Below are 15,190 nucleotides of genomic sequence, written 5' to 3' on the forward strand. Positions count from 1 at the left end.
AAAATGAACAAAATCCCTACGGGTTTGCAACATCCCTCTAAGTACAGAAGACGGAAAATGACTATTGAAACATTGAATTATATATAAAAAATGTTGAAATTATAAATGTATTTTTAAATATTAAATATATATTATATATAGAATGAGTGATTTCTTCTTTGAAAACTGGAGCCAGAAACATTTTCCAGAATCAGCAGCTATAATCACACTGATAAGAAATACATCAACCTTTTATCACACAACATGTACGCACAATAAACAGACAGTGAAATAAAATAAAGATGACTGATAAAAATGAGAACGAGAGAGAAAAAAGATGGAGAACTGAGCCTCCTCTCGGCTTAGCTATGATCCCTTGGGATCAGGCATTAAAGCCAATCAATAAATGAGCTGGTCAGGCTCAGCTCACCGTAATTAATCATGATAGAAAAAGAGCGAGGGAGAGAAGGAATTATTCAGCCCCCCCTTTCTCTCACTCCCACCTCCCTCTGAGGTTTGATGTATCTGGCCAGTGATATATAGGCTGTATGGTAAATACTCTCCAGTTCAGCAAAGAGCGTTAATACAAGAGCTTTATCTCTCTCACTGAGATGTATTTCACACTTCACAGGGTGAGCGAGAGACACTGAGTGAAAGAGAGAGAGAGTGAGAGATTTACAGTCACCTTTAGCGATAGGGACAACAGTCCCTCAGTCTCTCAGACCCACTATAGCACTATCAGCCTTGAGTACAAATGTCACAAATGAACTCAATTATGATATTTCAAAAGAAACCTGGTTCTCAGAGAAAGCACTGTCATTTCCTTTCACAACCACAGACAAGTGCACATCATCAGAGTGCAGACAAAAAATGAAACTGAAGTATTTCATTTATATATAATGAATACATGTTTAAAGACTATTACTAATACGATTTATTGTTTAATGATAACAGTACCAATATTTCAATGTAATACTTTATATAAAATGCATTCATGATACATGACACATTAAAAATTGTATATAATTACACAAATAAATTACATTTAAATAAAATTAAACCTGCAAAGTGGTCAACTATTTTGAATAAACTGTCAGATGTTCTTGATTCCACTGAAGCTCAGGATGATCTTTGGCTCGGTCTCAAATCATGCTGAAGAACACGATCTTCAACAACCTTGTGGAGTTGATGCAGCTGAAGTGCTGTTATTAAAGCAAAATGAACTCGTATGCACTCTTCCATTACTGACACCTGGAGAGGTACATGGCGCATGCTGGGATATTATTTCTAAATAAAGCACCGGCTCCAAGAAACACTTTCTTTCTAATAGCGTTCTATTCATAAAGGTGCAGACTCGGCATATAGCCAATTTTCCACCAAGGAGACGTTTCCTACAAATCCTTACATAATCCTTAGAACAGTTCAGATATTTAAACTGAAGTTCCCTAGCTTTTGTTCAAACTAACATGGGCTGAAGATGGAAATAATCGCTGCTACATAATTTACCCTGAATCCATCTTGTCAGCTCCCATGCTCCCCTCTCAATGGAGTCAACACAATTTCATTCTGGAGCATTTCCCACTCTGCGAGAGCTTTTGAGGAGATTGATGCAGAATCTCTCTCTGGAGATGACTCTGATTAGAATTATGTCTTTTATATAACACATTAATTGCTATCTTTCCTGCGTATTGACTGAGAAATAAGAAATGGCATGAATATACAGCCGCAACATCAAGGTTCAGAGAAGCATGGATTAATTAAATATTTTATGTTGTGTTGAAATGGAAGTACAGACTAGTCTAGGAGTGGGCGATGTACTGGTAGGCAATATTAACCAGCAGAAATTGGTTGAGACAAAGACATTTTGAACGCGGTTACATAATAAAACATGTGTAACAGTAACATGTGTAACAATATATATTGGATCCAGGCAGCTCTTAAATCAAGCAGTCTAATATTCCTGCTCTCTGTCATTAATGTAAATCAAACAACAAAAGAGAGAAAATTGTCAAAATCACTTTTGTAACTTTAATAAGAAGTTATCAATATTTAATTTACACAGTGTAGAATATGCAGTGTTTTTGTCTGTTCTAATGTAGTTTTAGTCCTATAACTTGTATTAGTTTGCGGTATTGACAACACTTAGTATGAAATGTCTATGGTATCAAAACTTTTTATATCATACAGATCTTATTTAAAGCAAAAAATAACAGCTTACTGTATGTTCTTCACACCGTAATATACAAGATTTTGGTCACAACAAAGAAAACGTTATATGCATCAGTTGTTGCACCCAAAGGTTCAGTCAAATGAACATGAGCTTTGCAAAGCCAGGGTTTAAACGGACTAAATGATTTGACTACAATTAAACCCATAGTACAGTGATTCAGAGCCCCAAAAAAACTGAGATGGAAGATCAAGAATTCATTACAATAACTTAAACAATTAACAGATATAAACTAAAGTTGTGGACTTTAAAAGCACAGTGATGAAACTCCCAGAACTCCAGTTGTAAAACAAATCTGAGGTATTGCGTATGATTTCAACACTGCTCAGAACAAACCCTATAGACATCATAACAGGCCGTCATAAGTAACTCTTTAAAATGGCAGAAAACTCAAATGTGCTCAGACAGTAACAAAGCAATGGCATGGCACCCAAGTCAGCAATGATCATAAAACACACACTATAACGTCCTTTACCATCAGCTTCCACAAAATAAATCAAAGCAGGGTGGAATCACTGCTAGCTTTGGAAACACATTGATAACTGCTGGTTTTGGTAACAAGCTGAGCTATTAAAGTGGCTGGTGGTGTGGAGGTTGGAGCGAGGCTTCGGGCAAGGGTGCAAGGCTGCGGTGAGCTGCAGCCCAGTGTGAACAACTGTCAGCAGGGGTGCGCTATGCTACATTGGGGCTGCCAGCAGGACTGATGGGAAGGGGATGAGCAGGCGGAATAGTAATGAAGTATCCATCCTTAAGTCCATTCGTGTAGCAAACTTCAGTCAGAACTGTGCAGCAAACACTTTAAAGCAGCAGAATAAATCATCCAAGCACAATCTACTATAGAATTGTTCTGAAGCTCTGAACCTTATCAATTTTGAACAACAAACTGGGAATTGCAATACACAATATTTCACAATAGAAGCATCTTGGTTAAAGGAACACGCCACTTAGGTTCATTAACCAGCTCCCCTAGGGTTAAATATTTGAGTTTTACTGTTTTGGAATACATTCAGAGGATCTCTGGGTATCTTTTAACTCTAGTTTAGCAAAGATCATTGCATCAGATTAGACTGTTACGTTAGCATCATGCTTAAAAATGACCAAAGAGTTTCAATATTTATATTTGTGCAATGATACTACAGAGTCATGCATTCCTATTTATATAAGCCTAGAAAATGGGAAAAAAAATTCCCTCTGTCTTAGTAAACAACAGAACTATAGACGAGTCAAGTTTTAAATAGGAAAAATATCAAAACTCTTCTGTAATTTTTGAGCGTGATGCTAATGGTGTAATCAGATTCAATGATCTATGCTAAGCTACAGATAAAAGCGCTACCACCAGACCCAGAGATCATCTGAATGGATTCAAAAACAGTAAAACTCAACTGTTTAATCCTAGAGGAGTTGGAAAATTAGCCTACTTTCAAAAAAAGTGGCAACGAGTCTTCAAATAAGCATGTCAAACCATTTAATTTGTATTAAACACAAAATCAGATAATCAAGCACGATGAAAGAGCCCAATGAAAAATTAGACAACCTTTGTAGTGATATCGTAAGTTATGCACGTTACAACACTGCACCTCTTCATATGACTTATAGTTCAGGTCTGATTATCTCTGCAAGACACATATGAGGCCATTTTAAACAATGCAGCAGAGAGCATCTGAAAGACAGAGCAAATCATCAAAGAGAAATCGAATCAAAGCAGTCGCAGATGAGATTCACTGTAGCACATAACTAACAGGAATTCCACATCAAAGTCTCAACATTGCGGCTCTGTCTGAAGAACATAAATGTTAAGCTGAATTTAAAAAGCAAACAAGCAAAACTTTGCCACAAGAGAATACAATTACAAGAAACAGGAAATTGCCAGAGGCCGAAATTAAGCTTATAGTGTTTATAAGAGAAAAAAAGAATTACAACATCAACAAAAGAGACCAATATAAAGACTGTATTCGTCATTAGAAACTGATTAAATGTCTCCACACACAAAAAAAAGGAAAATTGGAAAAATACATAAACCAATCAAGGTGAAAGATCAAACATCTTTTACAGATGGCTGCCGGCAATTTCACCGCCATCAGACAGCTGAATATCCATAATTCATAAAACAGGACATCAGAGAGGCAATGGAAAATTCCAGAAATCCAAAACTAATAATACATTCGAGAGCCACAGAGCCCCGAGTGCTGAGAAGACACCAGAACGATTATGTCAAGGCATATTGAATTACAAAAAGCAAAACAACTACACACACAATTAGGTCTGACAGATCATTCGGTCCTCCTTTTTTTTTCCATCTAGTTTATCTCTCAGAAATAAGACTGGAGTCAATATGAATATACAGTCAAACTGTCGTAGTCAGGAAACTCCTTCTCCACCTCGCCAGCAGAGACAGCAGCATACTGATGAATGAAATTGTGTTCTCAGACATTTGGCTGGCGTATTCCTCAGGGATGGCTCAGCCATGTGGCGGGTGGCAGGGACAAGGCGATGCATTGTTGGCTCCCGCCGCCGTCATGGCGAGAGGATGATGCCAGGCCTTCCCTGCACATGCTGTGTCGAGTCTTTAGCTCAGCACACTCTCGGATCACTAACGCAAAACTGTCTCTCTGAAGGAACGGATATGAATGTGTATCATGGTCTTACGAGGGGGCCGTGCGAGAAATTTCGTTTTAAAAAATGAAAAACTGTTTTTGACAGAGTAACGCAGAGACAATGGCAAGATTTGATGACAATAAGAATTAAAAGGAGCCTATTAAATGCTGGTCGGTTGGTTTTTGATTACAGTGCAGCTAAATAGAGCTGTCCATATTTAAAGTGAAGACAGAATTTGCATTAAAACCGACCAGAGATGTTATTCAGGCACTCTTTAGGACTCTGCAGTATGTGCCTTGACACATCCACTAAAATTGTCACTCTTTACATTTTCTTCAACAAAAAACTGTCAAAATCATATAGGTTTCAGCTGATATCCATGCTTCGTTTACTGCTGCCAGACATCAAAATGAGTATCAATTTCAGCAGCGACTCCGATATTCATTAAACACCAAAAGTTCATTTACACTCTTGAATTTGTAACTTAACTAAATTTTGGATGGAATAAGTAGTTTTAAAAAGTAATTTTCATACTCGATTGGATTGCTTTGTTTTAATCAGTGTTTGTATCATACTACAGTTTAAAAGTTTTATCAAGAACACATAAAATTGATTAAACACTGATATAAAAAGAAATCAAATTTTAAACTGTAAAAACATTTCACCATTTTACTGTTTTTTGTTTAATGAAATAAATATGGAAGCCTGTTTTCACCAATAAAAGATTTTTTTTCGCTACTTTTCATCTAACAATTCTGCCTTTTTTTTAAATTATGAGATATAAAGTCACAATTATGCGAAAAAAGGTCAGAATTGTGTGCTATAAAGTCATAATTCTTTTTCTTCAGAATTGTGAGATATAAACTCTCAATTCGAGTTATAAAGTCCTGAAACAAAAAAACTTTGTTTAATTGTTTGTATCACGCAATTCTGAATAAAAAAAAGGAAAACTGTGAGATAAAAAAGTTGCAATAACCTTTTTTGTTTTTTCAGTCACGGAAGCAGGCTTCCATAAATAAATCCAGCCTTGTATGAAAAAATAAAAAATTAAAATTACCAACCTGCAAACCTTTGAACAAAACTGTCATCAACTGCAATTAACTTATGGAAATTAGGATGAATTGTTTTTATACAATATAAAATAGAAAAGGAAAAGGTGTTGACACATCTGAGTTTGGAAAAATGCTTTCACGCCAATCAAGTGAACTGGACTCAACAGAACTCAAGACAAAATGTATGAATACTAAATAAGGACAATGTGATATGAATATATGAAAAAAACAAAAAACAAAAACTATTACTGGCATCCTTCTCGAGACAAAACAAAGGCACTGATATATTTTAAGATCAATCAGTGCAAGTTTATTTCAGCTGAAACCTTACAGACTGATTATTACCACTATTATAAATGTCTTTTTTATCATTGATTTTGTCATTTTAATGACATTTTGTTACCGTTGATTTGGGTACCATGTTGGCTTGCCAATTTCAGTCCTAAAAGGTCCTGAAGCAAAGCACTTAAACCACTGCTTCAGCTTACCTCGATTTTCTTTTCACCTTAAGAGTACTTCCCAGGAGAGCCTTGTTCATGCTCCCACACACTTAGAAGTACAGTATGTGACGGGATCAATGCAGGCAGATGCACAGGAGAGGTCTGGAAAGTGAGGCTCAATGTGACAGGGTGAACTCCTAGTAGGCTGGCCAGGAGATTTATGAACTTCTCAGTAGGAGAAATTGACATTCATACTAATTAGTCGACCATTGTTTCTCCTGTTCCCGCTTTCCCATGCAAACCCCTGGAGCGAAGGCATCAGACCCTGCCGTAGACTGACCTCTCTGTACTGCTAAATATAGCCGCACAGTGGCGAAGACATGGGCTCTTTTACCGTGTGATGTTTGATTAACATTTAATTAACATTTGTGTGACATTTCCGACAGAACGGGGAAAATACAAATAAAAGAAAAATGTATAAATAAGCATTACTGCTCCGCAATCATCTTTTTATCGCACGACTGAGGGAGTGCAGCCAGACAGCCTGTAGGAAATCAGGCCTTAATGAGGAACTGAATGAACATCGCAGAGAGAAAAAAAAAAAAAATGCATGAAGCGCATAAAATACAAAGCGCATGACTTGATCCCAATTAAAACAACATCAGCAACCCTTTAAAAATGCAGAAATGCTGTTTGTTTGTGTTCCGCCACAGATGTGAAGGAGCATCTAAGCTGATATGGGCTGAGCAACTGCGTGACGGCATTGCATAATTTATACGCCATGTGAGCAGAAAGTTGGCCACAATTTACTCGACGCGAAATCAAGCTCTTCATCAAGCTCTCAGATGCAGAGTTTCACAGGAGGTCGCACTGACTAACAGAAGAAGTATCTTCCTAGACAAAACATGGAGGCTGAAATTTAATCAGCAAGGTTTAGCTGCAAAAATAAATCATGCTTCTTACCAAAGCATGCAGCGGTGTTGTTGTAAAAGAGCGGAATGTTGGTGCTAAATCAATTGTAGAGCTCCATCGATTTCTGCTCCAATAGCTTAGGTGCTCTTAAAGTGTTGGTTAAGCTCTTAATCTAGAATTGTGTGATATGGAACATTAACTTACCCACAGCAAGGGTTCAAGACTTGATCAGTTTGCATGGGTTCTGTTAGCAGATGCCGGAATGACAAAATTTGGCCGGCAAAACATGTTTATATGTTAAAATTTAAATGAATTTTTTTTTTTAAATAAATTTAAAATTAAATTAAATATAAAATTAAAATAATAATAATAATAATAATAATAATAATAATAATAATAATAATATAAATTTGTAATTAAATTACTGTGGAACCTAATTTACCCAAAATGATTTTATTTGTGTTTCATTTTATTTTATGTTTTTGCCTATATTTACATGACTTTGCTTTTCAAGAAGGTGACTAAATAATTCACTAAGAAAATGTGTTTGGCTGGAAAAATTAGCTACAAAACTGTTTACGTTCACTCTGTCCCACACCAGTCAAGCAACTTCTACTGAGATGAACCGCTTTTTCTAGGTATCACAGACCTCCTTGACCTGCGGCACGCCACTGGTCACATTCTTATTTTTCTCTGCGGCAGGACCCATCACATTTCATTTACGCTGGAGCACTGTTTGAAAATGTATTCCATACGTATCAATATGAATTCTCAGATGCTGTCAAAGAGCTGTTCTTTTGAAAACTGTTGTGTCCGCCCCCTGCATGCTGCAGCCCACATGGTCGCTGCGGTCTATTTGATTTTGAAGTGCTTTGTTCAGTTACGTGCTCTTTTTCCATGCTAAATCAAAACATTTTTACTCAGTCTGACTGTCCTCCTCCGCGGCGCTCCGCTGCTAATAAAATGGTGAGAAATGGCTGTCAAATCCGAGATGGATCATTATCCCTGCAAAACTCTCCAGGTGAGCTCACGGCCTGATTCCAGTTGGTCCTCGTGCCTTATGGTAAGAATTCCATTGAAGGCTAATCTGACTAAGCACTTCACACTTCCTACATTGTTCTTTTAGAGAGTCTTTTACAAATGCCAGAGAGGTTAAAGGGATAGTTCATCCATTCATGCATACTAGTGCTTGGCAATTATACCGGTTCAAATTACGCATATGGTATGATTTAAAAACAAAACAAAAAAAAAACTGGCTAAGCAATGAATGGATAATGCCTGTTAGCTGCATACACTTCTGACTAAATGGTTGGTGAACTTTTAGTACACACAACTACTTCTTTAATAAACCAACTGTAAATGGACGTTAAAAGAATCTAAAAGATGAACGCAAAGTGGAAAAATACTCCCTTCAGACAAACTCCCTTCACCATGTGTGAATTATCGGAATAAAAACATAAATACTCAACTGGGGAAGTGGGTTTATACTGTATAAATGTAACTCTGATGAAAGTGCATATGATATTTTCTTGTCATCTTACCTCCATACAACGCATATTTATGCAGTATTTAAAAGCACAGAGTTGGTCTGTTTTACAGGAGTCTCTAACACAACGTGTTCTCATTTAGCATTTTTGTTTTTTGATTTATTTTAGGTATCAAAATTTCACAGAGCTAAGGTCAGACCTAAAATGTCAATTTAAATTACATTAAAAGCCATTCATGCTGCATTTAATATGTTTGTTTAGACTGTGATTACATGCAGTGGTTCTGCAACTTTTTAATGTGTTCTGATTCATATAAAGTCACAGCCAAGGGAAAAAAGTGATTAACTGTGAAGGCACTGGCTCCTGTCCAAACTACAGACTATTTGGGTTATAAAAGCAACAACAATACACTAAATAGGACTTTATGATTTTTAATATCAAAATGACTGACTTTGTGGTGAAATTTGTTTTAAATCATAAAATTAAAAATACATTTCAATAAATAAATAAAAATTATATATATATATATATATATATATATATATATATATATATATATATATATATATATATATATATATATATATATATATATATTTGTTTGTTTTTTTTGCTTTTTTTTTACAAATCTTTCAAACAACATGTTTTTGACATTTTATTTTTGAACAAAATTACAAAAAATATAGGACAATTTTTTAAAAAATCAGCTAGATTTAGTATTCAGGTACAAAACATTACAGGACTTGAACTATCAAGTGCAAACAAAACACCACACAGTCTTCTTTGTATTTATTAAAAATAAATACAAGACATTTGCTAAAGCTTCTGAAATAATTCAGTCAATAGCAGAGTGCGATTTTCTCTTTTTATTTGCGGTTCTATTAATATTAAGGACACAGACAGCAGCAGGTATATTGACACTTTCTAAAGTAATACACAGATTTAATATACTGACACACATTCGATTTTCTCCTAACTACTTCTAAATTAATGCAACACAACAAACTGTTTATGTGTATTTGATTTGCATGCTTTGGGTGTGTGCCAGTCAGCTCAAGTACTCCGTTTAGTTTGTTTTCATGGTAATGCTTAGTAACAGTTTTTATCAAAGAACATTCCATGCTTTAAATTCTCCTGCGTGCACGCATGTTTATTACAGTAACCGGTCAATAAGATTAAGCAGGACTGCCCTTTTTGTGAGCTTTTTTTTTTATGTTAAATGCTGAAATATGCAAGATAGCAAAAACGTAACATTCCCAAATCCCAAAGATCACAATAAAGATGCACTATATCCATATTTTGAAGCCTAACAATAGCTTTGTATGGAATAGTGGTCGATGTTTAAATTATAATTCATTACTGATCTATCTGTCCGCCGCAAGTCACCAGATGTCATTACTTGCTCGGGATTGCAGCTGAAACCGTCAGTGTGTCCGTGAGCATGTCAGAACCCATTGCCATCGTATTCGTTACTACAAATCACAATTACGTGACCGACTCCGCTCACCCTTCCTCCGGGCCTCAGAGGAGAAGCCCCTTTTCACGCCAGCATCAGTGTCTTCGCACAAAAGCTGCTGAAACACAAATTATCTACTGGCCTCGGGACAGGAGCGGGAAAGACTCGGTCTCTGGCTCATTCTCCATTATCCATGAGTCACAGCTTGCGGCGGACCGGCAACAAAACCACACATCGCCCGGAAGCTGGCCTGTCCCTCAGCATCACGCAACACTTTATTACATTAGCGTGGCTTAACTGGCAGAAGCTCATCCAGAAATGTTAAAAGCGGCATTTCAGGCTGAACACGGGTCTTGTTCGAGCTGCCTCGTAGCAAAATTGGTGTTGACAGACCAGCATTAGGAGCTATCTGTGCAGGGATCAGTTGTCAGTCTTGTACAACAGCAACTCAAGCGGAGAACGACAGACAGAGCAAAGGAAAGATAGAGAACAGAACTGAAGAATGACTGAGACTAAAGCAGCGCTGAGGCTGTCGCGATTACATTATCGCCTGACCATGATTATTAGATATAAGAGCAATCAATGTGCACATTAAATTCCTATAAATCACATATCGCCAATTATACCAGAATACAGAAAAAAAACTAATCTGTTAAGCAAGCTGAAACATAAACCAAACAATACTTAGAACATGTCTTGAATATAAAGAAATGAATAAATAAAAACGTTTTGAGTTGAGTTACTGTCAAAAAACAATTTAATTTAGCTCTTTGTATAAATTAATTGATTAATTAAAAACACTCTACGCTGTTATGCTAAAATACCAAATTTAAATAAAAACTTTTTATGCTAAGTAATATAGTTATATAGTTATCAAATAGCAAATTCGTTCATTCATTCATTCATTTATTTATTTATTTATCCTCACAGGTTTGTGGATCTGTTTGAATGTACCAAATTATTTTATAACATTGATTAATAATATTAATATTACATATAATATAATGAACAAATGTCAGTATTTTTTTTTTTCTGAAATCTAATTAATTTTATGGATTATATTTATTTGTATATAGATTATATTATATTTTCCTTCATTGACCCTGGACAATTACATGAACAAACTTCCACGCATTTCTTTAGCTTCTCCATATAGCACAACTCTAGCACAAGCAGCTCTTTTTGCTGGATTACCAGCGCACCCAATTTCTCATTCGCAATACATTCAAAAATCTGCTACAAGAATATTAACCCTCTGCTCTTATAACCCCGTCTTATTCAACACTGCTCTCTGAAACTACCACCTCTTGTGCCGATCAGCTGATTTTCATTAGGATTTTCAGAAAGGAATTGTACATATAGGTTACTAAAGAACAGAACATTTTGATCAGAGTAATGCAGTAGGAAAGATTATAGAGATGGTGTTTTTAGGTCAGAGGTTTGGGTGATTGAAATTCTCTGTGCTTAAGATTTAGTACTACAAGTCTCTTTGTGCTGAGTCAAACCGGATCATGCCAAGCGAGCAGTTCATATTTCTCTCTCTCTCTCTCTCTCTCTCTCTCTTACCCAAACTCCATTTTTTCCCTTTCTCTCTCGTCTAAAGTACACTACACCAAAGTTCCTCAGCGGGAATTGACTGATTGAACTGATTCCTCTGACAGCACTGTCTATCTGCACGTGCTACATGTCAATGCTGTTTTAGCATTTGTTTCAGTAAAAGACTAATGAGAATTTGATAAAACAACACAAACACCCCAAAAAAGCTATTTTACACAGCGCAGTTCCCCACCCTGCAGGCTTGTGAAGGATGCCACAACCTGCGTGTTTCTTCTGCAAAGAAACCCATGACAATAACTTCATTTAAATGCTCAAGGCGCGGTGCATTTTCAGCACATTTTGCGGCTGGTTAAGATGCACTGTGGGAGGTACAGGGTTTTGAAATATCAATGCACAACTGTGATTTCGGCCCTCAGCCTCCCTATCCAGCTGCATGCGAGAAGGTTCACAGAGCTCCTGGAGTTTATATCCCTCTCACATACACATTCCAACTTTCCTTTTCTATCTGCCAAAGAGTCTTTCTCGCTGTCATCCCTCTAGTTTATTCAGCTCTTTTATTCTCTTGCACTTTCTCCGTGAGCATATTGATAAGGATGTGAGTACCGGTCCACCGAACCCTATGAAGGAAATCGTAAAAGAACCACAACACGAGCATGAAACGGTCACTTCAGAATCCCTCAAACTTAAGAAGTCAGAGTCTGACAGAGTTTTGGAGCTCTAGGAAACGTCCTTTGAAAGTGAGGCACCGCAGTCTGTTTTGTAGTCGATTTGTTAATTAGTCGGCGACTTTATGTTGCTCCATTCAGCAAATCTATCAGGGCATATTACAAGAGCAATTGGACGGAGATGAGGTGCAGTAAATAGTGGTCAACACGGTATGATTGCAACACTGTGTGCACTCGGCTCTCTTTCTGAACCTGTTTACGAGTTACACAGCTCCACCTACTGGTGAAAAAGCAAACACAGGATATGTTATGTCTTATGACTCCAGGAGAAAAGAAAAAATAAACAGCATTACAGCCATCATGATCCATTATAAACCGATTAATAGAGAATCACAGTGCACCCATGCAGAAAATAGCACACCTGTAGATCACAGAGGAAGGAGAGAGAACATTATAATTTTTTTAATGGTTGTTTTATGGATACTATCCTACATAAACACAATCATTACATTGAGGACATATGTAAATTTATTATAAATATTGAAATAATTATTTAGAAACTCTAAACTAATCTACCTTTAATGCTAAGTAAATAATACAGCATATGATTGATATTAACATATTATGAAGTTTTTATTTATAGTATGTAGACTCAAATCCTAAGCATATATTAATGATCCCGACAGTGCATATTCAGCTTATTTGATAGATTATCAGTATTTGGTACTCGCTTCTGTCATTTAAAGCTAATTTGAGAATAGACGCATTTTTTGTAGCAAAAGCCTGAGATTTTTTTTTCTACTTTCTAATTTGCGTTTCAAGCTTTTTTCTTTAATGCTCAGACAACATATAGTGCGTAAAAATGATACATTATTATCAATAAAAATTATGATAATGACTAACACTGAATATTGAACGATTTCAATATTGGAGAAGAAAGACCACCGAGTTTTGAGAAATTCCAAACTATCACAACGTTCAATTATACAAATTACAAGTCATTCTATAAAACTATAACTGCAGGTAATGACTGACTAATCAGAATGAAGTATTCCAGAGATGAATTAAGTATTTCAGAGAGCCGCCTAGTAATTACAAACAATCAAGGACACACCAGAGGCGAGAAAATCTTATGTTCTCAACCCATTAGCTGTTAAAATGTAAAGGAAAATCTTTCGCTGCAAGGCAGGTCATTCTATCTTCAGGAGGTCGAGTCTTGTCCCACCTTTATTAGTCACTATGATGACTTTCCAGACACCTTCCTTCAACACACTCTATAAATACACCTATAACGCAATTACTCCATCCCTCTCTGTCTGTCTCCCTCTCTCTCCCTGTCTGTCTTTCCTCTCTCGCTCACACACGCCACCTCAAACGTCATTAGGAATTTACACACACACACTCTCAAATTCCTATTTTAACCTCAAACCCAGCACAGTTTGAGACTGCAGATCATGCGAGGCGATACTTGTCCAACACTTCTGCCCGTCTCTCCAACCAGGAGCCTCGACAGCTCGAGAAATTCTCGCTTTCCAAAAAAGCTTAGCACTCGCATTTAATTACATGAAAATTTCATCTTCGTGAACAATTTGAAATGGTGAGGAGTTCTCAGTTCCAATTAAGCCAGAATTTTAGAAACTAGCATTTTCGGTCCAGATAGCGAGCGTTTAGCTTTTAACATGCCTACGGAACTGCGTCTTGTTTTCTGACGGGCTTTAATTGGCGACACTTTAACCCTCGCAGGTGGAAAATTATATTGCCGGTCACGAAGAGCGTCCGTCCCATAGAGCGCAATGGTGATTCCGCCCACACGTGTAATTGGCAGAATATCTCTCATGACTTAGCTGTAGAGATGAGTGTTTTTAAAAACCTTCTGTGTTGCCTGGCAGAGAAAAACAAGCACCCTGGAGACGTATTGGGTTTTCAGACAAGAGTGTGTGTGCTGAGACCGTTCTAGATAGACTAAAGAGGCACATTTGTGTCATTTCATTAGAGGGGGCTAATCCTGAGGGTGTTAAGATTGAACCAGAGCCCTGAGCAAAGAAGAGAGAGGACGGGGGTCCAGGCGGATGAATAAAGCCTGATTGGATTGCTTCTGTGCTTGCTGCCTGGAACCTGAGAATCTTCTTTTTTTTTTTTTTTTTATACCATCCCGATCTCTCTCCCCCCCCACCCAATATGTTTATTTACTGAGAATGTCTGGTCAAGGATGGCTGTTTAATTTCCTCAGGGAGAGGCAATGAGAGACATGGCAATACTCGAGAGAGAGAGAGAAAAAGAGGGAGCGAGATAAGCGAGGGGAGAAAGGGAAAGAGTGAGAGTGTGACAGAGAGAGTTATCTCTCAGATCCATTCTCAATTAGAAAGAGCTCTAAACAGAAAAGGCAAACTCTTTTCCATCCCTGCAGACTCTGGGGTACAGTAGTTGGGTCTTGTCACAGAAGTTCCCTGGACTCCACTAGACTGGAGGTCTCAAACTTTCAGAACTACTATATAATATCTAACGGCAACCACTGTATTTAAAGTTTTGATGCAACAAAGCAGTCCTTAACTCTAAGTCTAAGTCCATTATTAGGAAAATGCACATTCAAAATATTAAATATGACAATTTTTATATGGTGATGTATGTATTTGTATTCACCATTCAAATGTTTGATATCAGTGAGATATTTGTGTATATATTCTGTATATGGATTTTAAAACGCTTTTATTTTGGAAGGATACATTATATCGATCAAAAGTAACAATAAAAAATATTTATAATGTTATTTTTTTATTTCAAATAATTATGTGTTGAACCTTCTATTAATCAGGAATCTTT

The 15,190-nt window shown here is 36.7% G+C and overlaps 1 protein-coding gene across 1 annotated transcript in view; it reads right to left on the minus strand.

The window, feature by feature from the left end:
* The window catches only part of LOC122350349 (nephrocystin-4-like), a 135,562-nt gene that overhangs the window by 56,413 nt on the left and 63,959 nt on the right, over window positions 1–15,190 (minus strand).

The sequence above is a fragment of the Puntigrus tetrazona genome, chromosome 8, assembly GCF_018831695.1.
Source record: "Puntigrus tetrazona isolate hp1 chromosome 8, ASM1883169v1, whole genome shotgun sequence".
In the NCBI taxonomy this organism is placed as follows: domain Eukaryota; kingdom Metazoa; phylum Chordata; class Actinopteri; order Cypriniformes; family Cyprinidae; genus Puntigrus; species Puntigrus tetrazona.